The sequence below is a fragment of the Hirundo rustica genome, chromosome 21 (assembly GCF_015227805.2).
Source record: "Hirundo rustica isolate bHirRus1 chromosome 21, bHirRus1.pri.v3, whole genome shotgun sequence".
Lineage (NCBI taxonomy): Eukaryota > Metazoa > Chordata > Aves > Passeriformes > Hirundinidae > Hirundo > Hirundo rustica.
The window spans coordinates 8,526,534-8,552,445 of NC_053470.1; the positions used below are offsets into that span (position 1 = coordinate 8,526,534).

The following is a 25,912-nucleotide window of genomic DNA, read 5'->3' on the forward strand; positions in this document are numbered from 1 at the left end:
TTAACTCCCTGAATTCTGACTATTTTTCTTGAAGTTGAAGCAGTGAAGGTCAAGTATAATCATGATGACTTTGCTCACTCAAAAGCAGTTTATAAGATACAAATAAATATTTTTTTTTTACCTAATAATGCAAAACTGATTGACTAACAGATGCCTTAAGCAGTAATTCTTCAGGCCTTTCACATTTTTAGTGAGTGCTTTAGTTACTAGGAAGAAAATAACAAGATTAAGACCCTGTTATATTGTTACACCAAGGACTGAAAAACAGTCCTTAAAACCAAAATTCTGTCGTACGCCTCTTCCTAATCCCGATTTAATGTGACTTTTTCCTTCAGGAGGAAAATACCATTTCCCAAAAACACCTGAATTATGCAGCAAAAGAACCCCCACACCATTGTCTCCCGTACTTTGTGAATTTTGCCTTTCAGTATGTTTGTTTCCTTAGTAGCAAAATTATTCTTGAGGAAAAGTTATATTATAGATACATCTAATGGCAACTATGCAAAGAGCAAGTTCATTAATTTCAAATACACAGGACAGATTTTTTACCTTTGGTAGTACAGAATCACACAGGACAGAAATGGCATTATTTTTCCTGGCAGTTTTTGAATGCTGGATTTTTGTACTGGTTTTTTTTTGGAATTGCCTTCCAGAAGTTGAGCAAAAAATGTTCTGATATTGCTCGGATTTTCTTCTTTCACTCTTAAGTGTTCTGTAAAAGTGCTACCACTGAGCAACTCTCCTAGAACTAGTTTTTGAGGGAGGAAGGACTTTAATATAAAGTGAATGAAGTCAGTAACTCGTGCTAAATCATCCACGTGGCTTTACCCCATGTACAGGGTGGAATATGTTCCAGGTAACACCATGAGGAACCTTTATTCAGTGATTTCATGCAACAGACGTAGGTGTAGATAAGAGATAAAGCCTTCTTTAACACCACCATATTATGACAAATTAAGTTCCTGCTGAGTAGGAATAACTTTACTGTGAAATAATTTATCGCCAATATTAATTCAAATGATCTTGAATCAGCTGGCTGCATTGTTTAAATCCCACAGATTTTTACTTTTGTAAGTCAAAGTACTTTCATTAATATCATGTTCTTTTAGGATAAAAGTGCCGTGTTCCCTACTCTGAAAAATAAAACAGCTCACAGTCAAAATAATTCTTTATTGCCAACTTTACCGGGAAATTTTAAAAAATACACTCCTTCTGTCAGTAACTGTGTAATCAAGAGGCAGAAGGTCATGAGGTGCATCTAAAATTTCCTTAAAAATAATTGTCTGTCCTCCATCTAGAATCCAGAGGTTAAAGAAACCCCAAACAAAGACATCAGAAACTTACATTTCATGTTGGCTGTACCATACTATAATACTGCGTGGAGATTTTCAGCCCTAATTGTCCTTAAGGAGCATTATGGAGTTTAATTCTTTTTCTTTTGGAAAATAATTTAAATGCCACAGTGACGAGCACTCTAGAAAAACCCACAACAAAATGAATTATGACATCTTCAGCTCACAATTTGAATTTTGTGCGGTAAATACCAGAGTGTGCATCCTCTCCTTGTCCTGCTAGTGCCTGTGTTTCTTAAAGCACAGAGCTTTGTCCATAAATAAATGAGGCCAGGGTTAATGCCAGCAAAGGAATGCTGATTGTGTCCCCTCTCATCTTTTACCTGCACTCAGGTTTTTTGTTCCAGATACCAGGGGGAGACACAAATTAATGCCAGTGAAGGCATCGCAGCTTCAGAAAGGTAGAGCGCACTCCTGAATAAATTATCACGAGGATTTGAATGTAAAATTAAAGCTCCCGCCAGCAATGCTATAAATTCTTCTTACGCTGCAGAATTCTGACACAACCATCTGTTTTCAAACTGTCTGGAATCCTCATCCAGCGTTAAATGAGTGGATATCAGCGCAGTGCCCGTTTCCTTCCTTCCTTTCCCAGAGCAGTTCTCTCGGTGCCAAGCGCTCCTGAGCTATTGATCTCTGGTTTTGGCCGCATTTTGGGCTTTGTTACAGGAAGCCATTCTCAGGAGCAGGAACGCTGAGGGCTTAGCTGGAGCTCCTTGAAGCGGCGCTGACTTTGATCTTTGGAGTGACCCATCGCGGCTCAGGGATGATGAGGGAGCGAGGTGCGGAGGTTTGGGAGGTTGGGCTGGCGTCAGCGCAGCCTGCGTGGCAGCGAGCTCCTCGCTGGGATTTCCTGCGCTCGGTGCTGCTCACGGAGTCAAGGCAGGGTTTGGCATCTCAGGGGCTTGTGCTTAGCTCCCAGTTACTGTTCTGATCTTTAATCACCATTTCATTGCCCATTGCCCTGCTGCTCCTACACCCCTGTCGCATTGGGGTGTGCTGTGGGTCGCCAGAGGCCTTTGGGTGATAAATACTGGAATTTCAGCTCACTCCTCATTATATATTCCGTTACTTTTATGTTATCCCTAACGTGACTTTGATGCAAAATTTGGGATGTTTTAGTTCTGGACCTGTAGCGTACCAGCTATTGAATATGCTGTTGTAAAATCAGTGTAGAGAAGTTAATGTTACTAAAAACAGTTGAACAGCTCTTGCCTGATGTCTAAAGTCAAGAATCTAAGCGTACAATGATATGATCAGCAGAATGAATTGAAATTCATAGACTGGAGGGGAGATTTTTTTTTTTTTCCCTATTCCGAGCTAGGCTGAATGTTTTTGGCCCCTTTTGAAAGATGCACCATTAAACCAAAGTTGAAGAATGTTGTCAGCACTTCATAGGGTGTGGATTAAAAAAAACAAAACAAAATATTAGTTTTGTAATCCTGCCTGTGGAGCCCATGGAAATACAAGAGGTTACATGAACCCCCTCTGCCCTGACACAGTTTGGGTTTGAGAGCCTGTAAGATTTTTTTTTTTTAAATTATTATTAGTATTTCCCAAAGTTTGTGAATCTGTGCCTGTTTTTGGCATTCACTGTGTATCTTTTGTCAGGGAGTTCCACAGTCCATCTCTGCCTAAAGTGGAGTGGTGCCTGCCTGATTTTGAATTGAATCTTCACCTGTGAATTTGTACTTCAGGGTTTCTTGTTATTGCAATGGAAGGGGCAGCTAACTGATTTTCCTTTCACCTTTTCCATGCCTGTCATGATTTTTAGTTGGCTCTTGTTTGATGTTTTGCTAGTTTGGGAGTCCTAGTCTGGAAATATCTTCTCTCTGTGGAAGTTATTTGGTTATCTTTAATAATTTTGTCAAGTTCTAATCCAAATTCTGCTCAAATGCATTTTCTCAGATGAAAGGACCACATCACAATCATGATGTGGACACAATGCAAGCTTTACACAGTGGTATTACACTTTCAGAGCTTCTCCTGTGATTATAATTCCAAATCCACTGAACAGATCTGTTCACAAGGCCATGATTTTAACCTGAGATCTCTGTTGCCTCTGGAGCTGTCTCAGAATCAATTCCTGGGTACATAAAGTGAAATCTGTTTGGTTGTTTTGGGTTCATTATTTACATTTGTTTGGTTTGACTGTCAGCTGCCATTTTATCCTCAATCACTCAGTGCCACAGAGCTTTTCTGCGACTTTTCTTGTTTGGTTTTTTTTTGTTTTTTTAATCCACTATTGGTTTTCTCCCCTTGAAAACCTTGTCTTCAGCAGCAAACTCAATCTCCTTCCCATTCTCCTTTTCCTGATCATTGCTGAGTGCGCTGAGCAGCTGAGGCCGTAGCAAAGGTCCCTGTGGGATTGCACTTGCGCCTTCCCTTGGCTGGGAAAATGGACTGGTTACTGCAGCTCCTTCTTCCCCATCCTTCAGTTGGTTATCCCTGTGAGGACCTTCCCTCTTACCTTATGTCAGCCTAATTTGAGAGCCTTTGGTGCTTGGATCTCGCTGAATACCTCATGGAAATCAGAGCTGGCTGTGTTAGCCATCTCATCCCCTATACTCACTCTGTTTATTTAGTTTATTTCCAGTTACTTTTTTCTCTCAGGAAATTCTGGTGGATCGAGGGGTTGGACTGTTTAAAGAATAAGAAAAAGAAGTCCTGTTGATTCTATTCTAAAGTGAGGTCGCTGATTGATAAAGTGGGCAGACCAAGAGCCTATTTAGGTGCAAGTTTGCTTGGTTTCTGTTGGGAAAAACGTTATTTACAACCTCGACAAGAGAGCTATTTTTATTCAGGAGACATGCTACCTGGGCTTGGTATTGTTTCAGTAAGCACCTTCTAATAACAGACCATTCAGGGCTTTCTGGGGATAATGAGGAGTGGTAGATGAGAGTCTTTAGTGAATTCAGCCACACTTGGCTCCTGTAACACCTCAGTACTGATGGCACCACCTCAGTATTCAGTCAAATTATGTCAGCTCGCACTGTTTGAAAGCAGAGAAAAATGTGCGTTTTTGGTCCAGCTGTTTGTAGCCACACACCAAAGCAAAAACTGCCCCGTACTATTTGCATTACAGATCAAACCCTAACACTCTGAAAATCAGGGGATTAAGAGTGGTGTGACATTTTCTAAATTGCAGTTTACCCACTTGCCATTTCAATGTACAAAGAAAACAGTACTTGCAAATCTTTTTAAAAGTGCTCTTAAGACAAAGTTGTGGTTTGTGGAGCAGCAGAATTTGCCCCTACATTTTCTGATAACTTGCGCAGTAGTGGAAGTTGCACTTTACACTCTAGTGTTCAAAATACATGCAACACGTAAATTCCATCTTCTGAAACTCAGTCATTATGGCTTGGAATTACGTGGGGATTTATTGATAAGACACCTAACAAACATAAGATCCTTCTGGTCATATTTATTTTAAGGATAAAGGACCAAAAGCCTGGTATTTTGGAAAATAAAAAAAAAAAATGCAGTCTGCCTCTGGATGTGTATAGAGGATGATCTGTGTTGGTAGTTTGGTAAGGCTCAGAAGGAATCCAGCAGGTCTGGCTGGGCGCTGTTTGTGGAACTCTTTTAACAAGCCACAGCACAGATGAGCATCACTGCGGGGCTGACGTGGGGATTTTCTGAGCCCACGTGGAATTTACTGTTTGGCTCAGGGCTCCTTCTACCTTCTCTAAGCACTGGTTTATTGGATCAAATGCAATGCCCCTTTTCAGAATCCTGGCTGACCCAGGGCGAGGTGGCTGCAGGAAGCAGCCGGGGTTCACCCACTGAAGGTGCCAGGGACACCACAAGGACAGGTGCCCTCGCTCAGGATACCTTTTTATCTTTAATTTTTGTGCAGGACAGGAGCATGGTCACAGCACATACCTGGTTTGCAAGGGTCCAGTTTTTAATACTCTGCTCTCATTATTACGCTTCCCTCCAAATGAGAGCTAATGTGTGGAAACCTAAAAAAGTAGAATACTTAAAAAAATAAAGTTCTGCTGCCAAGCATGTGAGGCTGAATACTGATTAATTCCACTGGTATCAGCGCTGCTGCTCGCACGTGCATTGGTGTGGTGTAAAACAGAAGTCAAAGAATGGGAGAAATGAACAGTAAGAGTGATAGTCACCACGAGAGAGAATGGCCTGACACTTTCAGCACAGATATTTTTATCCTTAGGGTTCAGGGACGTGTCTCTCTGCCAGGAGAGCATATCTGATATGGGAGTGCTCAGTGTTTCTCAGTATCAGATGAAGTGCATTGTGTGTGTGCAGCAGAGCCATCACCCCAGCAGCACTTGGAATCCTGGCTGGTTCTGCTCCCTCATTTCAGCCAGTGCTTTTCATTCATAGAAAAGATTGTATTTGAGAAGAACAAATATTTTTTTTCCTCCTTCTTGCAATCCCAGTGACGTGCAGGGTTAATAAAACCCCTGTATGTGGGAAGATTTACCAATATTATAAAAAGCTGATGTGTGCAGCCATTACAGCAGCTGTAGAGGCACAATATGTTATTGAGTGTTAGAGGAAACATCTCCTGCCTGGCCCCAGGGATGACACAGGGATGAGCCTGCCTGTCCTGACACCAGAGATCAATCATATTGCATTAGTTGGTTTTATTTGACTCTGTCATTTTGCTTTATATTTCTTGGAGGTAATAGAAACTCAACAGAAGAGAATTCTCGAGCCTGGCAGTACACAGATTAGACACATGCACTGTTTGGGGTGTATGTGTCTCTCCTAGATTGATTGCTTGTGTGTTTTAAGGCAGCTCACATAATTTGTTGCACCAAACCTGAAAATAACCCTCTAGGTTGTTTATTTTTTAGCTTGAAGGATCTAAATTCTAATGACAGAACCCATTGAGGCAATATTTGAACACTGCTTTAGAAGCTCAGAGTAATTCTGGAACCTCAGTGCCTTTCTTCTTTAAATGTCTTTATGACACAAACGTCGTATTCCCAGACTCCAGACTGATAAAGCTGTAGAACAAAAAGCTGTTGCTGTGCTTGGGAATGGTTTGAATTCAGAGATGTTTTCATGGCATAGTTCAAATTTAGAGGTTGAGCTGAGCATTTGTTTGGTGCATGTTGCTGCAGCCTTAATTAGAGTGGTAAAATACTTCTCAGGCAGTTCAGGGGCTGCTGTGGAGGAACATGGGCTGCAGAGACTTGGTGTAGCCGTAAAATTCTGCAAAATATGGAACTGGGAGCAAGGAGAGAGAGAGAATTACCTCACCAGGCATTGAGGACTTGGCAACCATAAATCCAGCCTCATCCACTAATTTTTCTTTCATGAAATCCGTTGTAGGAATAGCATTTTCTAAATATTTCCCAACATGAGGGATATTAATTATTAATAAATTAATTATTAAGAAATGCTTTTAAATTATAACTCTCAGCAATCTACATTGGAGACTGTACTTGATGGTGCAGTGAATACCTATCAAATGCAGAATGATCTTTCACAAAACTCTGGGATTCGTTCTTCTTTAAAACAATAAAATACTTTGGAATGCTGTTATGAGATGTGGCTAAATCTAACCTAGAAACAATTCAATAAATAAAGTCAAAATTGCAGGAAAGTTTGTTAAGAACAGAAAACAAAAGCACCTCGTCAATAATTTTAATGAAACTGCACATTTATGTCTGAGGTGTTTTCACCTTCACTGATCCTACCAGTGTGCAGGACATTTAAATCATGAAAAAGGAGGCTGAAAATGCTTTCCTCTTTCACAAAAACTAATGCAGTTACCTGCTTAAACCTGAAGCAAGATAAATAAAAATTCATATTCAAAGCAAGCCCATACAGCATGTTGAAGATCTTATATGAAGGAGATGAGGGGGAAAAAAAGGGAAAAGTTGTGCAGGCGCTTTGAATGATTCTTTAATCTTCTGCTGTGTGTTTAGGAGTTAGCAAATTCTTTGTTGTCCCTAGAAATATTTTATTTTCCCATCCTAATTAATAGTCTTGGGTTTTGTGTTCTGCCTTTCCTCAACAGGAGAGGGTAATGCCATTGAGGATGTTGGAGTTTTTCCTTTAGAAAACTCTTAATAGCTCATGGAGCACAAGTGGGTTTTTTAATAGTGGAAAGGATCAGAGAAATTGGATTTGAGGTGTTTAATTAAGTCTGTTCACAGACAAATGGTCTTGATGAGTGACAGGTTGGCATGGTTAAGTCCACCAGGAAAAACAGCAATTAGAATGAACCTGTGGACTCTGCATCACAATCTTTTCAAGGTCAAGCCACAGAACTAATTTAGAAAGGAACTAACATGATGTTGACAGAGAATCAATAATGTAAGGCACCATAGGATATTCTACTAATGTGAAGTTGCTTTAACCCCACCCCCCAATTCAACATTTGTTCACAGTTTATTCAGTTTTAACTCTCCTGAGGTGTCAGGTTTTATGAATGTGAATATATGAGTTTTTTTACCTTTCCCTCCTTTCACAAAATGTTGAAAAATAAAATTACTCATGGATTTTAAAACCCTATTTAGTGAAATAAGTCAATTTTATACATGCTAAATATTTTAAAGAAATTTGAGTTCCATTTGAGTTGGTGACAAATACTTTGTCAAATACATTTAGGATTGAAACAACATAATACAAGGCTGTGTAACTTAAATGTTCATGTCTTTAGAACTAAGGCAAACATCTGCATTTGAGTATCCATTGAGAGGAATGAATCCACTTCATGTCTGCCTGCTAAGTTCTGCTGTTCTGTTCGGTATCATTTTTATTTTACATACTGTCTAACCAGTTTCAGGTTTTGGTTTCTTTTCTTGGCGGAATTCTTCTTATTGTTTCTGTGCATTTATTCGAGGTGGAATTGATGTTAAATCGAAATTCAGTATGTTATCTACATACAGGAAAAATACATTGTCAGTTTTTTCTCTCATATGGAAGCGCAGATGTTTTTCTGGAGAGACACTGGCAGGAACAAAATTCAGAGAATGTGAATTGACAATTGACAAGGTGCTTTTGCTCAACAAACTTTCTTGCAATTTTAATTTGATTAAATTATTTCCAAATCACATTTAGCCGTCTTCTAATTGCATTCCAAAGTATTTTGTGTTTTAAAAAAGAACAAATCCCACAATTTTGTAAAAGATCATTCTGCATTTGATAGGTATTCACTGCACCATCAAGTACAGTCTCCAATGTAGATTGCTGAGAGTCATAATTTAATAGCATTTCTTAATAATTAATTTATGAATAATTAATATCTCTCACATTGGGAAATACTTAGGAAATGGGGCCTGACACTGGTTATTGTCATTATTAGTGATCTGAAAGATGGGACCAAGTGTACCCTAAGAAGTTTTCTAATAAAGCCCAGAAAGTGGTTTGAGGTGGAAGAATCCCACCTTTTTTCTTGCCATCTGACTTTTACTGGGGAGAGAGGCAAACTGGTTAAATGCCAGACACTGCAGTGGGAAATGAGTGTGGAAGAAGAATAATTTCAAAATAAAAAATTGCATTCATGACAGTGGGGAGCCCAAAGGGTTCAGATTTCCATCAGGAGACATCAGAAAAGCAGTGATGCTTTTCCTTGAAAAACAATTTCCTGAGAAACCCCTTGGGTTCATCACAGTGCATTCTCTGCCAGGTTTTACTAAATTATCACAATTAATTACTGCTTTGGATGGGTGACAGTCACACTTCTGCTTTAAGAAGGGCAAACCTTGGGGTTTGGGAGTCAAATTTGGAATTACTGAAATGACAGAGGGATTTTATTTTTTCTCTGTGGAGAACTGTCAGCTAAAAGAGAACCATGCAGCCTGTGGTTTCTGCTCCTGCTCCAGTGTAGCATTAGGTTCTTTCTTTTCTTCCTTTGCTAAGATGTCATTTCAGAGCATTTTCTTGCTCGTTGAGACTCCAGAGGAGCACACACAGAATTCTGTGCACTGGGGCATGCTGTGTTCACTCATCAGGTGTTTGCTAAATCTCCAGGATACTAAAACAAGTTTCTCAGAATTAATGCGTGGCAGTTATTTCAATTAAACATTTGCTAAAGGCTTTTAATGTCCTTATCAGTAAAATTCAGCGTAAGCCCTAGATTAATTTGTTCATGATTGCGTGGTGCTTTGGAAATACAAACTACTAAATAAGAAAGAAATGCTATTATTGAACTGTCTTCTAGATCCTGCATATTCGTGCTCATATTTCTCTTCAGTGCTGGAAATGCATAAAACTTAACTTACCTAACCATTGAAATGCTAATAAATACCAGTGATATGCAGAATTATTTGCATAAATCTGTCAGATAAACACATTCTGTGTATTATGGCTCATCCTGTTTGGATCAAGGAGTCTCAGAACCAAACAAGACTTTGCTGTCTTGTAGAGCGGTTTTAGATCTGTTTTGGTCCATGTTTGAATCTTCCCTGTTTTCAAACTTTGATTTTTTTTTCCCCTCCTAATTTGTTTTACAAGAACTTCATCCAACTTCTGTAATTTCTTTATTAATAAAAAATAACTTTATGCATGTCACTGGGTTAAATCAGCCCATTAACAGTTTTACGAATTGCTCTTTTCCCTTTCCCCCTCTTTTCCTCTTTCCCTTTCCTTTTCTTTTTCTTTGATTTTTTTTAAAGTCTTTCTCTCCATCACTCTTGCCAGCTGTGTCCTATTTCCAAAGCTTCATCTACTCACACAAAACAGCTTGGAACGGTGAGGTAGATTTTAGGAGATTAAAGATTGCCCTGCAATACTCCAGACTTAATCCTAATGCCAGTAAACTCTTTATATGCCATCCTCCCCTCAGGATTACAAAGATTTATGTAACCATATTTTTTCACATCCAAAGGAGCTTAAAGGAATAGACATAGATTGTTCTGGGTGTTGAATAAAAGCAGTAAGCCCAGATAAAGTCTTTTTGTTCCTCAGATAATAGATCAGAATGTAACGTTTTCAGACTGAGTGGTCGGAGCAGAATGGGGTGAAGGGGGAAAGTTGACTCTGATCTCAACCTCCTGTCTCTGGGATGTAGTGGCACACATTTAACATCTGTGACAGCAGGAACGGGAAACACGCCTTGTCTAACAGTCTGTAACGTAATACTGAGCTTTGCTACCTAAGGTTTGCCTCTCCTCGCCCGGAGCATTAAATACTCACTGATGTGGATGTGCACTCGTGCAGTTTTCCGAGGCACGTTGTGTGCGGAGCACAGAGATGGTGGCAGTGGAAGTTGTTCCAGAGCCAGCAGCGTGTCAGCAGCGAGCTCTTTAAATATCATTATCACACCCACGAATATTCTAAAATGATGTTCCTTCAATATTTAGCTTAAGCTTTTAAAATTTCAGAGGACATAACTGTGTGTGAGCGGTGCTTTGCAGCCTTCAGTCCTCTTTGCTGGAAGGTTCCTGAACAGCAGCAGTGTCTGAGGTTGATTTCTGCTGTTCCCAGGGTGAGTGCAAGACTGTAACTTTTGTTTACCTGCACTGTTTTGACATGCCATAGCTCTTTTCTCCATGTTTTGACACCGCCTTGTCTGCCAAATGATGATTTTATTTTTTTCTTTTTTTGTGAAGGAGTGAAAAACCGCTGCGATAAAATGGGATCTCAGGAGATTATGAGTTTTGGAGTGAAAAACCTTTCAAAGAGGGCCTGTTTGGGTGATGTTTGTCACTACCAGGATGCCTAATATTTTGGGTTTTTGTAAATAAGATATGTAATTTTACCATTAACTTTTAGAGGAACAAAACTATAAATAGGCAAGCCTAATCTTGAAACTCACACTTGGAACCTCCAAAATCAAGGCAATCAGCTGTCACATGGGAAAATATTTGAAAAAGATTGCTGGCTTATCACGATAGAGGAATACATTAGAAAGATTTCAACTGGCCCTCATTATTTTTAAAAGGAATGGAGAGACGGGAGAATGTTTGATTTCACCGAGCGGCTGAGTAGCTTCAGCAAAGTGCTTATTCAGTGGGCAGAGTCAGAGGGAGGAAGAAAGGATGAGAAAAGCAGCCAGTGTACAAAGAAAACTCTATTTATAGCTGGGCTCTTAACAATAGTAGAAAACTTTGGAAGTGTCTTTTGCAACAAACTGTCATTTCCAGAAGTGGAGCTTCATCACCTTTCCAGAGGTGCACAGAGCCTTTGACAGCTGCTCTGTAACTAGATGCAGGGAGATGTATGAGGTGCAGCACTTAGCATTTAATCAGCCATCCAGGAAAAAGTAAAGGCGCAGTCTGATACACTGAAAAATTAGTGGGGGGGAAAAAATTGTTTCCGTCTTTGGTGATGTCTGAAAGTTCGAAATACTTAAGAAGTAGTGCTCTGCTTTTATCCTTTATTTTCCTGTTGAAAAACACCCTAATGTATGCCACTTTGGAGCCTATAAATGTACTTTATGTTGTAGGACACACACAGCCACAGAAATACTTTTGCAGGAAAGTGAAGAATGTAATTTCAAAAGCGTTTCAATGTTCTGCTGTCTCCCTTTATAGGATGTGTAAATCTTGTGTCCCCTCTGCAGGGGAAAGGAAACATTTTCTGTCTGGGTGACCGCTGGTCCCCGCAACATGAGACAAGACAGGAGAGTCTGTGATTCTGCAGGAAACGTCAGAGGGAAATGAAAGGAAATCATTGGTTTCTCTGAGCCACAAGTCTGGCCTTCAAGTGTTCCAGTTGTGGCCAAGAGATGGATTTGCTTCTGATCTCATTGGTGTCAGTGATTTTGGTTTGGTTTGGTTTGGTTTTCCCACTGCAGGATTGGAGGGCGGGCTGTCTGTGTGTCTGTCTCTCCACAGTCACTAAATTTACACTAAATTCTGAATCACGTCAGCTCAGAGCACGTGACTCCATGGAATGTCACCATTCTATCGAGGTCATGCAATCATCAGCAGGTTCCTTGACGTCCCTCTCTCTGCTGGATTCTTACTGTGCCGTGATAAATAACCAGGTTGAAATTTCCAGGCCCGTTTTAGGCACTCAGCATACTCCAGCAGCGCTGAGGTGACAGTGATTTCTAGTAGGAAACCTGTGGAATGTTCTCCAGGAAGAGTTAATCCCGTTTATTCAGCAAACAGAGCTCCCAGGGAATAGTGCTAAATTGTGGGGGAAATTCCCACAAGGGTTGAGTGTCATTACAAAGTTTCCATTCCAGATGCAAGACAGACTTCTTCAATCTTTTTCCTAATGTAAGCTAAACCTCCAGTGAGCGCAGATTAATTTCAGTCTAGAAATAAAAACCTAATCCAAGCGTTTTGTCTTGTGGGCAATAAAGATGCCATTAAGTTTTCCTGCTACATTTGTGGCAGATGTGCAGGGCCCAGTTGGGTCCATTTTTAAAAAACACATTAGATGTGACTGCTGCTGTCAATTTGTAATGGTCTGCTTAAACATCAATTAAAAATTCCTGTTTCTTCATCACTGTTGGCAAACACAGAGGGCAACATTAAAGCAAAGGCAAAATTTCACCTGTCCTGGGTTTGTGTGAATTCCACTGCATGCCTTTGAGCCTTTGTTTTGAAAGGAGGGAACTGTGAGGCTTGAGAGAGTAAAATCAAATCATTCATTTAGAATGAAAGTCACTGCAGTAGCTCAGATGTAGTAAATCTAATAGTGAAGTTTGCCAGGTCTTTTCCATGATGTTGATGAATCTTCTTTATGCCTAGATTAATTGAACTGTGAGGCTGCATTTAGCCAGGAGGTGATAGCCCTACCTGCTCTAACGTGGAGACATTTAATTGCCTCACCCTAAAAAGAAATGCTGTAAAATGAAGGATAACCTGTACACTGGAGGTAGTTTATAATGATAATTTCCCCCTCTAACATCATCTGTCTGGCAGTAAAGATTGAACCCGTCTGCTCTTGAATTACCCCTTCAAAACAGCTCGAGAAAAGAGGTTCATGTTCCCCCAAATTGCTGAAATTGCCAGACAGAGCCCATAGTAATGACTGGTAAAATGAGCTCCAGTGATCTGGTGATTCATCTTAATCAATTGCCTGGTCCTGTGTATAAAATTGTCTTTCTCAATGATACATGTGGATAACACAGATACAACATTAATCTCTCCAGATACTGCATAATTAACCATGCCCATTTATCTTCTCACGCACGTGTGCGTCATTAGTAACAACTGCTGAACTCGTCTGAGAGCCAGTTCCGCAGGGAAAATGGAGACATTGGGAAGAAAACTCACACTGAGTCCAAACACCTTTAAGTCTGAACACTGGTTTTGAGAAAATGTTCGTAGTTGTTGTGTTTGGTGCCATGTACGCACAAGCTGAAGGTTGTATCCTAGATGTTTGATCTGTTAAGACCTTTAAATCACCTCTGGCAGGTGAGGAGGTGCTCTGCTGTTTGTTGTTTTGGTTGAAAAAGCTGAGTCGTCAGCCTTTCAAACCAACAGCCATAAGAGATGCGCTGGAAGCCGTTTGATTTAGAAAATAATTTGTCACAGATGCACATTCTTTGTGATCAGATGTTAGCAGATGTTATTAGCAGGATTTTGGGTGTCCACATTCTGATACCTCTCATGTGAGCTGGCAAGGGAGTTCCATCTGCCCCTGGGTGCCTGAGCGGGTGGCAGTGCTCCTGGAAGCTGGTTTTCCTCCGCAGTGGAAATTCTGGACCACCCTCGCATTGCCTGGCTCTTACTGGTACTTTATTACTCAGTTTCATTAGGGAGAAGTCCAGCTAAACACAACTGGACTCTTAAATTTCAGAAGCATTAGTTTCCTGTAATTAGTTTCTTACAGTGCGAGTATTTTAAGGTTTGGTTGTTTTTTAGTATTAAGCATAACACTCAGCGGTGCGTGCAGTCAGGATTCGTGCTGTAAGAGGCACCTAAAATGTTGCCTCAGGGTTTGGAAGCGTTAATATGAAAGGGCTGATTTTAACTGCTCTTCAGCTGAAAGCAAAGCGAGAATAGTTTCCCTAACAGTAGAAATAATGAACAATTAACGAGCAAAATCAAAATTTCACAAGTAGTGTGCCATCTAAATGCATTCAGACTTTAGGAGAAAGAAAGACTGCAATAAGTTTTAATCAAATTTCACAGCTGCTGAAGTATATTCATGCCTGAGCTGATTGACAAGTCCAACACAAATAACTCAATCTATAAAGCAGAGTGTTACATTTAAGGTCAGGCATGTCATTTTCATCTACCTGTGTTCAAAATGCAGAGCCCTGAGAGACTGTCCCTGTTTCCAAAAGACTCTATTCATTTCCTTTATCAACTTCATTTTTATCTCCTATCTGTAGCAGTGCTTCTCTAGAGGGCTGAAATGAACCTGATGAAAGCTATTAGTTTTCGAGAATACAGTAATAATTCCTCACATTCTGTTTGCGTTATTTTCTTGTCCTCGTGCATTTAGAGATCCATTCAGTTTGCTTTGTGTGTCAGCCAAATTGCAGCTAAAAGTGGAAGTGTTCCTAAAACCCCATAGACGGTGCAGAAAGTTTTTTTACATTTTTATGCTGTGTTTATTTGGTCGAGATCAGTACTTCTTTCAGCAGGCTGCTTTGCTGAGCTGGATTCTGTGGAAGAGACAGACATGGTACAAAGAATCACTGGGGAGGAATCTGGGAGAAAAAAAAATAAATAGATGCTAAATCTGTTTCGAATAAACAGATGCTGAAACAATGGGGAGGTCTTGATTAAGTCTGACAGTCAGCAGCTTACTGTGTTGAAATAACTAAAATATTTCTCCAGGAATTACCAGGAGGAAATTAGACAGAATACCTTCGTTAACAGAAGTGGGATGTACATAGGTGATGTCTAGATTTGAAGAGTTAAAGGTGATGATGGTTCTCTAGATCTGTGAAGCAGAAGTTTCAGGTAGGGACTGTTGCTAAGAAGGAAGATAATTTGAAAAATACTTTTGAAAGTAAAGTACCAAGGCCATGGAGAGGTGCTGGGGGAGCACGATGTGAAGCAGGAATGTCTGATCGTGGGAAGAGGGAATTTTGCCAGCTGCAGGGAAGTGCCACCAGTGTCAGGGACTGGGACTTATGCTTAGGTTGGCACACTAATTCCCTCTGCTTTTTACCTCCTGTTCTTTCTCAGTAAATACCTTCTAATTTTCAGAATTACTCTGTGAGAAAATTAACATACACCTCCATAGAAATGTAAAATTAAAAAAAAAAAAAAAAAATCTCACTAGCATGGACTGGCCTTGGGAGCACGTGAGGTTTTTTTATCCAGCTCCTTTCCTTTTCCAGAAGAGTGGTAGGGTTGAGACTCTGGCCATACTAGAGCTGCAGATTACCACAGAGCTGGAAGATTCAGGAATTTTAAAATCCTGGAGACGCTGATCCCTTTTGGCTCTTGTTTTAAAGGCCAAGCAAATGGAGCACCTGTCAGTGCTTGCGTTTCCTGCCAGAACAGTAGTGACAACATCTGTGCCCATCCAGGGCTGAAAATCTCATGTCAGAGAATACAGCTCTCCAAGTGAGCAAAGCACAATTCATGCATAATGGGAACTCGTTTCTCCAACACATAAAAAGAGGGGTCTTAGGGAAGGAATGGGGATCTAAATGTGCCATCTGAAAGCGACAGACAACAACGTTTTTCAGCTCATCTGAGCACTTGAGAGAGTAGAGAAAGGAGCTCTTCTGTAGCTGTGTTAGATGGAGGCTTAGGGTGAACCTCTGAATACCCGGATAAATCAGTGTGCAGTTTGTTCTGCTCTGTAAATACAGATGTGTGTGCTGTGGGATGACGCTGGTGGGGCTAAAAGCAGAGCCCTGTGCCCAGTTCTGGCTCCCTGGTCCAGCAGAGACGTGGGCAGGTTCAGCAGGCACCGGGGAGGGTGTCCCAGGAGGGCAGCACCTGGCACACGGAGGAGGCTGAGCTGGAGCTGCCGTACCCGAGGCTCCCCGGGCTCAGGGGATCCCATCCGTGGGTTTGCATCCATCCCTGGTGGGCGAGGGAAACCACGGGGACAGGATCTGCGCTGGGTGATCAGTGACAGCACAAGGGTCAGCTCCACCAGCTGAAATACGGGAATTCCATTGAAACACAGGAAACCACAAGGGTTTTTTCCTTTTTTTTTTCTTTTTACGTGGTGGATGTTGGATGCTGAAACAATTGCCAAGAGAGGTGGTGGAATCACCATTTCTGCAGTGTTTAAAACCTGGTGGGATACAGTCCTGGGCTTTAGCAGGCTTCAGGTGATCTCCAGAGGTCCCTGCACACCTCAGCTCCCCTGTGGTGTGGCTCTTTGGGCAGAAGTTGAACTTAAATAAATTCAAACTACATTTTTAAGTGAAGGCAATTAATTTTTAAATATTTGCCAAGGATCTCGATAAATTCTATAGCTGCGAAGTTTTCATGCCGAGAGTTAAATGTTTTCCCAAAAAAGTGAACTTAATTCAAATGTAGATAATTTTTAATGATAATTTTTAATGCAAGTCAGAACCTTTCAAGAATTCTCAGCTGGGTAGGGTTGGATAATGTCACCTTAAGATTAAGAGTAAAATAACTTTTTAGAAAGAATGATATTCCTGATGTAGTTTCTGAAATTTAATTTTAAAATTCCATAAATAATTATATAAGCTGTCCCTGCAAGGATGTCACTGAAAAACATGAATCTGGTTAATTAAACTTTAATCTGTGTCTTAGCACATTTATATGTAGTGAAATCTTTCTTATGTAATGGTCTTAGAGCCAAGCAGTAGAGAAAATTGTAAAACCTGCAGAAAATGCTGTGTCATGAGCTCTGAGAGTAAGACCAAAGTCTTGTTTAAAATCATCAAAGCAAAGACTTTTTACTGGGAAACTTTAACTCTCTGGGACACCTCCAGCAAGTGCTTTGAAAGTTGTCTTTGTCTGCAGATGTGTCTCCTAACCAGTAAGAAAATTTAGGTTATGGTGGTTGTTTTATTTAGAAACTATTAAGCAATACTGGATGAATATAATTGTTGAGTTGATCAATTCATGAGGAAGGGTTGAGGTTTTATTTCTAATTGTTTTCTTCTAAAGTACAACAGACAGTTTAGAAAATACATGGCTTCCAGGGGCTTTCTGCTTCATTTTGTTTGTTTGTTTTTGGAGGTTTTTTGTTTGTTGGTGTTCTTTTATTCTGTGTTTTAACTGAGAACAAAGCAGTTGCTTTTCTGACCTTACCCAGTGAAACTGTGTTCAAAGAGTTTTAAGACTTCAGGGACTTAATTCTCTCCAGAAGATAATTAATGTGCTCCTCTTTGGCAAAATCTGCTTTACTTTTTCTCTTTATTTCAGCTGCGTATCTGCCAGTTTTCCATCATCCAAGAACACAGCACTTGATCTGGTCCTCAGTTTCTTCTCGTTTCCTGACCAGCTAAACCAAAGTTTCCACTTAAACCAATTCCTCTTTTCCTGATTCAAGGCGAATATCTTAGGTCCGGAGTCTGAATGAAGCTTCAAGTGAGCATTTCCCTGGTGACCAAATTTATCTAATTCATATTGTTTCCTGCTCAGTTTCACAGCATCTCTCTTAAGCTGCATTTTCTGCCTTCCCTTCAGCCACCTCCTGTCGTTCTCCTGGAGAGCTCTCAGGGCCTTGGCCAGTGGGAAATCTGCCATCTCTGGGCTCCCGCCGTGTCCTATTGCAGCATCTTTCTCGTTCACAGTGGGTGGTTCAGGTCCAGGGAAAGGCAGAGGACTAAAAGAGACTGCAACAGGTTAAGGCTGGTACTTCCAATTCTGTACTGGGTGAGGGGAGCAGAGCAGCAGTGACACCTTCTGTAAGGTGGCTGGAATGTTCACACTCGTGGAAACGTTTTGTCTGCAAGAGGTGACCTCCAGCACCTCGCAGAGGGGAAAAACTTTATTATTTAGATCCTCAGAATGTTGCCTCTGTGTTTGTGTCTTTGTCTTTGTTGATTACAATGATGAGTAGGGTTAAGGATCCATAATGAGGTTGGGATTAAATCTTTTGCCTTTTGAAACTTGCTGTCAGAGGTGCTCATTGCTGCCTGTGTGTGTTGAGCATGATAAAAAAAAACCACCTGCAACCTGGTAGGGATTGGATCAGCTGGAGTTTGGCTTTCCATAAATCCTGACTCCTTGCCTTGCAGTGTGGTGAGTTACTGCCACCAAGGCACTGTCGTTTGTCCCCCATTGTGAGTGGAAAAAGGAGGTCTCCTGAGTCTGTGACTGCAGAGCTGTCCTGCAGGGAAGCCCCCTGCTCACTTACTGCTTAGCCTGCAGTTACACGTGCAGAACTTCAGCACCCGTGCTTTAACACTCAAGTTGCTCACCCGTATTTTTCACCCATTGCTGTTTGTTTTTGGGTTTGTCTAAGCATTAAGCCACCAGCTAGCCATCAAAACATGTATTTTGACTGTGTTGTTAAGTGTATTTTCTAATTCATGCATGGAGCAGTAATTTAGTAGTAATAAAACTCCATAGCTCTGAGCTACCCTTGAATTAGTAGAGTCTGTGTTGGCTTGTGACTATTGAAACCAACATTGTCTTGTTTTCCTGATCCCCTTGCACATAAAAAAGATTGACATGGCAGAGTGATAGAAAGAGTATTGCATTAGGGTTTAGTATTAAAGATAAACACCACAAATGAAGCTGAAAGCATATGGCACTCCTTGCCTTCTCTGCCAGCCCATGAGCAATACATTTTGTATTATGATCCACTTTGGAGGGTTTAAACCATTAAAACCTTGCTGCTTTGTTTGGCGTGCATGAAAGTTGCCAGTTAAAGCAACTGGAGTAGCCTAATTTAGCTGATTGTGTGGCTGATGTGTCAGAGCCCTGGCTCTGAATTTTCTAGGCTGGAAGGGAAAATTTGGACAAAGTGGATTGCATACAGCACATCGTAACAGAACCTTAAAGATGGAACTCTGAAAATGGACCTAAGGCATTGTTTAGGAAAAACCTGGAAAGCAAATAGAGTACAGCAACAGATAATTCTTATATTCAGTTAATACATTTGAGAACTCACATTAGGATTTCCTCATGGCTGTGTACTAGTATATCATAGAATTTGGTATGAAAATTCGGTTAAGCTGTCATCTTGTTTGATCTTCAGACAGCTCTAGCCCACAGTCTAATGACTTAGAATCACCGAGTTCAATGGTTTTCCCCCAAACAAAGGATTTGCAATAGTGACAGTGACTGCACTTGAATGGATGCATTTAGAGGCACAGAATCATTTAGGTTGGAAAAGACCTCCAAGATGTTCAGTTCAGCAGTTCACCCCGTACTTCTAAACCCATGTCCCCAGGAATCACACATCTTTTAGAGTGTACACAACTCTGAAATCCCTCCAGGGGTGTGACTCCACCAGGGCTCTGTGCCAGTGCTTGACAGCCCCTTCCGTGATGACATTTTCCCCTAATACCCAATTTGTTTTCTTGATATGATGACGCCAAGTAGGTCAAAATAACTCAATAGGAACAACAGCAGGAAAAAAGGGATCTTACTGTGAGATCTCTTACTGAGATCTTACTGTGAAAATTATTTTTTATTTGTTTTTTCAGGTTTTTTAATGATTCCTATTTCACCACTATCTAGGTAGTATCATCTGTTATTTTTGTGGCTGCCATCTTAACTAACATAGGGATGGAATGAAGAGATTGACCTAGAGAGTGTGGGTTGAATGTTTGTTTAAAAAATAAATAGATTCACCATTGGTTTGTGTTACATCAGTTTAAAAGTTTAAAACATGATTGCCTAGAAACTCATAAACATTCAGGTATTGATTCTACTTTTTAATGAAGTATTTGTTAATCTCAGACTCTTAAAGGTCAAAGGAATGTTAGCTCAAACCACACATTTCTTTTGATTGAATTTCTTGGAAATATTTGATCAATTTGTTGTAGAATAAAATCAACATTCTCTGGGGCATTATTTATCTATTTCAATTTGTGTCCTTCCTATTTTGCATCAGACTTTTTTTCCCAGAGATACAGATCTAGTTAGACAGGTCTGGTGTCGTGTGAGACTGTTTGTTCGTGGCTTTTTTTGAAACTTGAAAGTGGAGGAAAGGCGAACGCTCTTTGCATATTTTCTTTTAACTTTTCTGTGATTAAATGTGTTCTGTCAGTGAGTGATAGCCTGATTGAAGGCTCAGCTCTTGGCTGTTGTGCGATGATTATAGTACTGTCTAGCTGTAGGAGGGCGGCCTCAACGCGGCAGAACGACCGCAGGCAGGGTTTTACCGCAGCAGAGGCTGGAGAGCTGCAGGAGTGGAAGGGAATGCCAGAGGGTTCTGGAAGCCAGGATGGGCAGGGCTGAAGGAGCCTTTCTCTGAAGCCGCTCCTCTCCCAGGTGTCCTCACATCAGGACAGCTGATCCGATCTCATCAGTGTTCTGGTCTCTTCTGGGGGCTCTTCGTGCTGTGTTGGGGACAGATGTGGTGCCCATTTAAGCTGAGAATTACCCAGTCCCTCACAACGCAGGCTGACATGCTCCATGTGAGTTTTTACTTTATTACAGTCCTGAGATCTTCCTTGTGCTTTTGGGCTGGGCTGGGGTAACTTCACAAGAGCCTCCAGTCGTGCTGTTCTTCTTTCTCAATGTAGTGAGGCCAAATATTAAAATATACTGACATTTCTTGTGATTACAACAATGCTAAAAAGCTGTTTGTTGTTTCTTATTTCTCTGCAGGCATTTAAATAACTAGATTATGTTTTTCTGCTTTCTAATCTTCTAGAGTAAGCTATGGAGAAAAATTGAGGGTTTGAGGTTTTTTACCAGATCTCTCTCATGCTCATCCTTCTGCATTATCTCCTAAATAATTCAGTGAGTGGCAGAATATGGGTCATTCACAAAAGTGTTGCTGCTCCTCAGAAGCTGCTAAGTGACGAGATTTGTAAATAGCCAATCTTGTGAGCGTAGACAATCTTCTTGAATTGGTTGAGAGTGTAACCTGTGGCGTATTGTAGCTGAGCAAAAAAAAATGAAAACAGTTTCAGAGTTGGAAAAACCGTTGTTCACCAGTATGAATGTTTTTGTCTCACTCAGCATATTTCTGAATAAATCTTGTGTTGAAATTGTGTGTCAGAAGAAATTGGTACATTAATGTTCAGTTTGCATGTCTATCTAAATTCAATCATTCAATCTCTTAATAAAACTCTGCTATTGATTTTTACATTCTAATTTGCCTCAAGGCTCTTCTGCGCAATTATGGGAAAGAAACAAAAGAAAAGAGATGTTCATGAACAGAATTATTAAAAAATAGAGAAACAAACCTGAGTTAAATTTATATTCTGGACAGCTTTAAATTTAACAGAGAGCTTTAGCAAGTAGAAAGCTACAGGACGTTAAGACAGCGACACAGAAAGCACTGGAATGCCAAAGTGCTCTGAAAGTTACAGAGGGTAAAAGCGAATGTACATTTGGCTCATGAGACTTCCAAGGGCAGGGTAGCTAAACACTCTTAAAAGTTAGATTTGAGGATTCTAGCTGAAGGTCTTTGCCTTTCATTCCCAGCACACAAAATCTTGGAATTTTTTGTGCTCTGACAGTAGCTGGCACAAATAAGCCTTTCTGCAGTGATGGCATTCTGCTCCTGGAAGTAGTTCAGGAAGCTTCTAGGTTGTGTGGCTTAATGTGGAAAACTAAAGAGATGCTGCTGATAATAAATTACTCACAGGGCTTTTTTTTCACCTAGGTAGTAAAGTTAGTAGCCAATTATGAATTGTATAATGAATAAAGGAAAAGCTGTTAGCTGACAGAAGAATCCATATAATATAATGAAGAAAGGAGAATACACAATATAGTGAAGAAGGAATCAGTGGGTGTGGGACACCACAGTGCCTGTCTGGATCAGAAGTGGGATTTGTTTAACCCAGTTGGTTTCCTGCCTGTCACCAGTGGAGTGGAGCACAGGAGTGTGTCAGTAATGGCTGGGGAGGAGGATGCTGGAAAAAGAGGCCTTTCATGTGAGGAGAGCATCAATTTCCGAGCACGGACAGAAAGTTCCTTGTGCTCTGCGATCTTAGGCAGGGAACTCAGCCTGCAGTCTCTGCTGTTGTCACCAGAAAACAGCAATAAAGCAACCACATGATGCCGTAGGTGGTGGTGAAGTGCTAATCTTAAATATTGAAACAAATTTTAATTTCTGAGAGGTTATCATGGATAAACATCCCTACAGATTTTATTATGCTTCTGTCTAACGTGGGTTTATACTTTATCTTCTGTAATGATAAGGGTGATGAGAATTTAATGCCACAAGGCAGTAGAGCAAAGTATGGTTTTTTTCCAGAGGTAACTAAATACAAAAACCTTATGGCAAAATAGTGAATATATTTCCTGTTGCAGTGAGACGCCTCATTATTTATTTGACCTTTCAAAATTCTAGTCATTTAAAGTTGAACACAAACTTTAAGAGATATACTCATATATGAAAAATATAATGAGATCTATTAATAACTCTAAAACTCTGGTGAATATTTCAAGTATGGAACATATTTCTTGAACTCTGATGACCTTTAAAACTTGAAGAAACATCTTAAGTGAGCACACTGAAAATGCTGCTGTGAAGTGTTGGAAGGAGTGAAAACTGGAATGTATTTAATGCACGTGCACATCTGGGAAAAAAAAATGAACAAAAAACCAAAACGTTGTCAAAACGTGTTTAAAGTTCCATGAGTGAAATCTTTAAGAATTCCTCCAATCTGTGTTCCCCTTGCAAACATTCAGAACAAATGATGAATGGAATGAGAATTCAAAGAGAAATAATAATAATAATGTATTGTCAGGAAATGTTATAAAATGTGTTATATATAATGATTAGTTTTACCTTAATTACATCAAAATATAATTCATTCAAATTACCGTGTGTTTGAGTAGAAAATAATTGCATTTTGAATTTCATTGGAGAGACTTGGCAAACAAAATGGTAATTAAAAGCAGTTATCATATAAACAAAAAGCATCAAAGCCTATGGGCTATGGGCTTTTTATTCGTGGATTTGAAATCAAGCTAGGCAAAGTAATGATTGAGATTTATCCTAGATTAGCTGAAGTTGGAATGAAAATTAAAAATGTATGTACCATAGCTTCGATATAAAACTCAGATAGAAATTACAATGTCAGTGTCAAGGTGAGCTCCTCAAGAATTGGTACAGACCAAGCAGCTGAATTGTTTTGCTATCACTTGAATAATTACCTTTCAACAAATTAAATAATTATACCATAGTGCTGCCTGTATAATGTACTCTTTTAGTTATGGATTTCACTGAATTTTTATTCTCACTTCCTCTCTTATCATTCCCTGACTTTGGAGCTTTTTTCCCGGTCTGTTTTTCCTGTAATTTTTTTTTGCATTTCCTTCAGAAGCAAAGCCACCTTAACCAGTGCAGCTTTGGACCTGCAGAAAGGCATTAAAGAGTAATCCTCACGGAAGGTTCAATATTCCTTCAATATTCCAATATTCAGTATTGCTCCAATATTACAAATAGTTCAATATTCCTACACAATTTCCTTTCAAGCACAGAGGTGTCTTGCACATATAGCGGAGGTCAAGACCTGAGTTTATTTTCTGCAGTTTTCCATTTGTGCTGTAGAGTTTCTTGGTAGTTTTAAGTGAGAGCAGGACACTAAGATGAGTTTTCCTTTCTGCTTGTGTGTGTATATTTACATGTGCAATTCCTGTCTTGGCACAGCCCCTGTCTTGAAGAGCTCCTGATCTGTGGAAAAGACTAAAAAAGGTTATTATTGTTTTTATCATGTTCTAAATGGGAAACTGACACCAAAAATCCTTAAGGTTGTACTGAGCCAAGAACAGAACACCAGTTCTTTTCAATCCCATTCTAAAATAGCACAGTTGCCAGCAGCCTTTCTGCCTTCCAACCCCAGAATGTTTTTGAAATGGCAATTTCCAGAATTCAGTGTTTTACTCTCATTTGAGGCACCCCCAATGAACTTCTCAAGCCATTGTATGCAGCAAATGGCATTTTCCTCAGGAAAGATTAAAAAATGGGTTTATAACGCTGAGCAGAGTGAGCAGAGCTGGAGTGCACAGCTGGTCTGTCCTTTTCTCCTTGGGGCTCCCCTGGTGTCTCGTGCCTCCAGCAGGAGCAGATGTGTTTGTGTCACTGCAGAGATGTGTTCTGAGGAACTCACTGTTGGACATTCCAGCGTAGAACACCGTGGCACCTTCAGCTTCTCACTCTCTCGTTGCTTTGCAAATGCAAAAGCAAAGGGAACACACGTGAGGAAACCAATACTCCTCCAGATTCCATTCTGAATGGGGTTTTTTCTTTGGAATTATTGATATAAAAATCTTTTACATCTCTGTTCTACTCCAAAGGTTGCTACTTCTTATTGCTGCATGATGAGTGATTTTTTCATGAGCTGGGTCCAATTTCTTTAGGATTGGTATAAGCTTTTGCCTTGAGAACAGGGAAAGATTTTATTCTTTTGGAGGCTGACTCTTATTGATTTGATGTCCCCTAGAAATCTCTTCAGAGGAATATGCTCTCCTTACAGAGGTAGATTAACTGTTTGACCTTTAAGAACCACATGAAAATCAACTCTCTTTTAAATGTAAAAATGTCACCTGGCAATAAAAGGGACTTCTTAATGTGTTTGGGAGAAAACTGAAGCTTTCCTTAGTATTTTTGCTAGAGCTTCACTCTATATTCACGACTTGCCTTGTGGCAGATTGTTTCATTATACAGCAGTATCATTAATCTTTTTTATTATCACCTTAAAGATAAACAAACAATGATTTTGTTGTGTTTCACACAAGTAGTGCATTTTAATTTCGTAGGCTTGTGTTATTGACTTAAAAAACCTGCAGTGTTTCAGCTTGAAATACTGACTTACAAATATGAAAACTCTATTCAGATGTGAGGAGATGGCATCTGCTGTGAATATTAAACAAAGTGTGATTTTTATCTCTTCCACATGGAGCTTAGTATTAACTAGGAGAGCTGGTATTAATTAATTTGAGAAGTAATCACTTGTCATTCATTTTGCTTTCATGAAAATAATTGTGCTGTTTCTGTGGGTCATACTGAAAGCAGGTCTTTTCAAGGATCTAAAGGTCACACAGTGAAGTCCATTCCAGTGATAATAATTGAAAATTCAGGTGATTTGATAATCTACCTCTGATTGATTTATATATATATATATATATATATATATTTTGCCACTTCTCAAAATGTTGTTTTTCTTTTTTTGTGTCTAACAGTGAAAGATAATAGTCCTGCTGATTATGATGAATTAATTATTTATGGGGATTAGAGATAATTTCCTCAATTCTAGAGTGTGGAAACACGGAGAGTTGACATTTATTGGCATTTATTTCTACTAGTGTTATGATTTGAGATTAGCAGGATAATTGTGCACTTCCAAATGGAATAAGTGAGAACTCTTCTGGGGATGCCCTTATTAAAAACTGTGGCCAGTGGAATTAAGTTTTCTTCCATTTTTTTTGCATTCAAAGTGAAGACATTTCAGTCCTGGGGGGGGAAAAAAAAGGCATCAAAAGCAAAACAAAACCCAGCAGACAATCTTACGTGCTACAGCCAGCGATGTAATTGGCCCATCTTTAGGGCTTTGAGAAGTGTGACAATGATGGAAGTGACCAGAATTGGAGGATGAGGTTTGTTTAGAAGGTTTGTAGGGGAAATCCAGATAGGAATTTCTG

At 39.9% G+C, this 25,912-nt stretch overlaps 1 protein-coding gene across 4 annotated transcripts in view; it reads left to right on the forward strand.

Moving 5' to 3' along the window:
* TENM1 (teneurin transmembrane protein 1) overlaps positions 1–25,912 on the forward strand; it is a 616,400-nt gene that overhangs the window by 105,277 nt on the left and 485,211 nt on the right. The window lies entirely within an intron of this gene.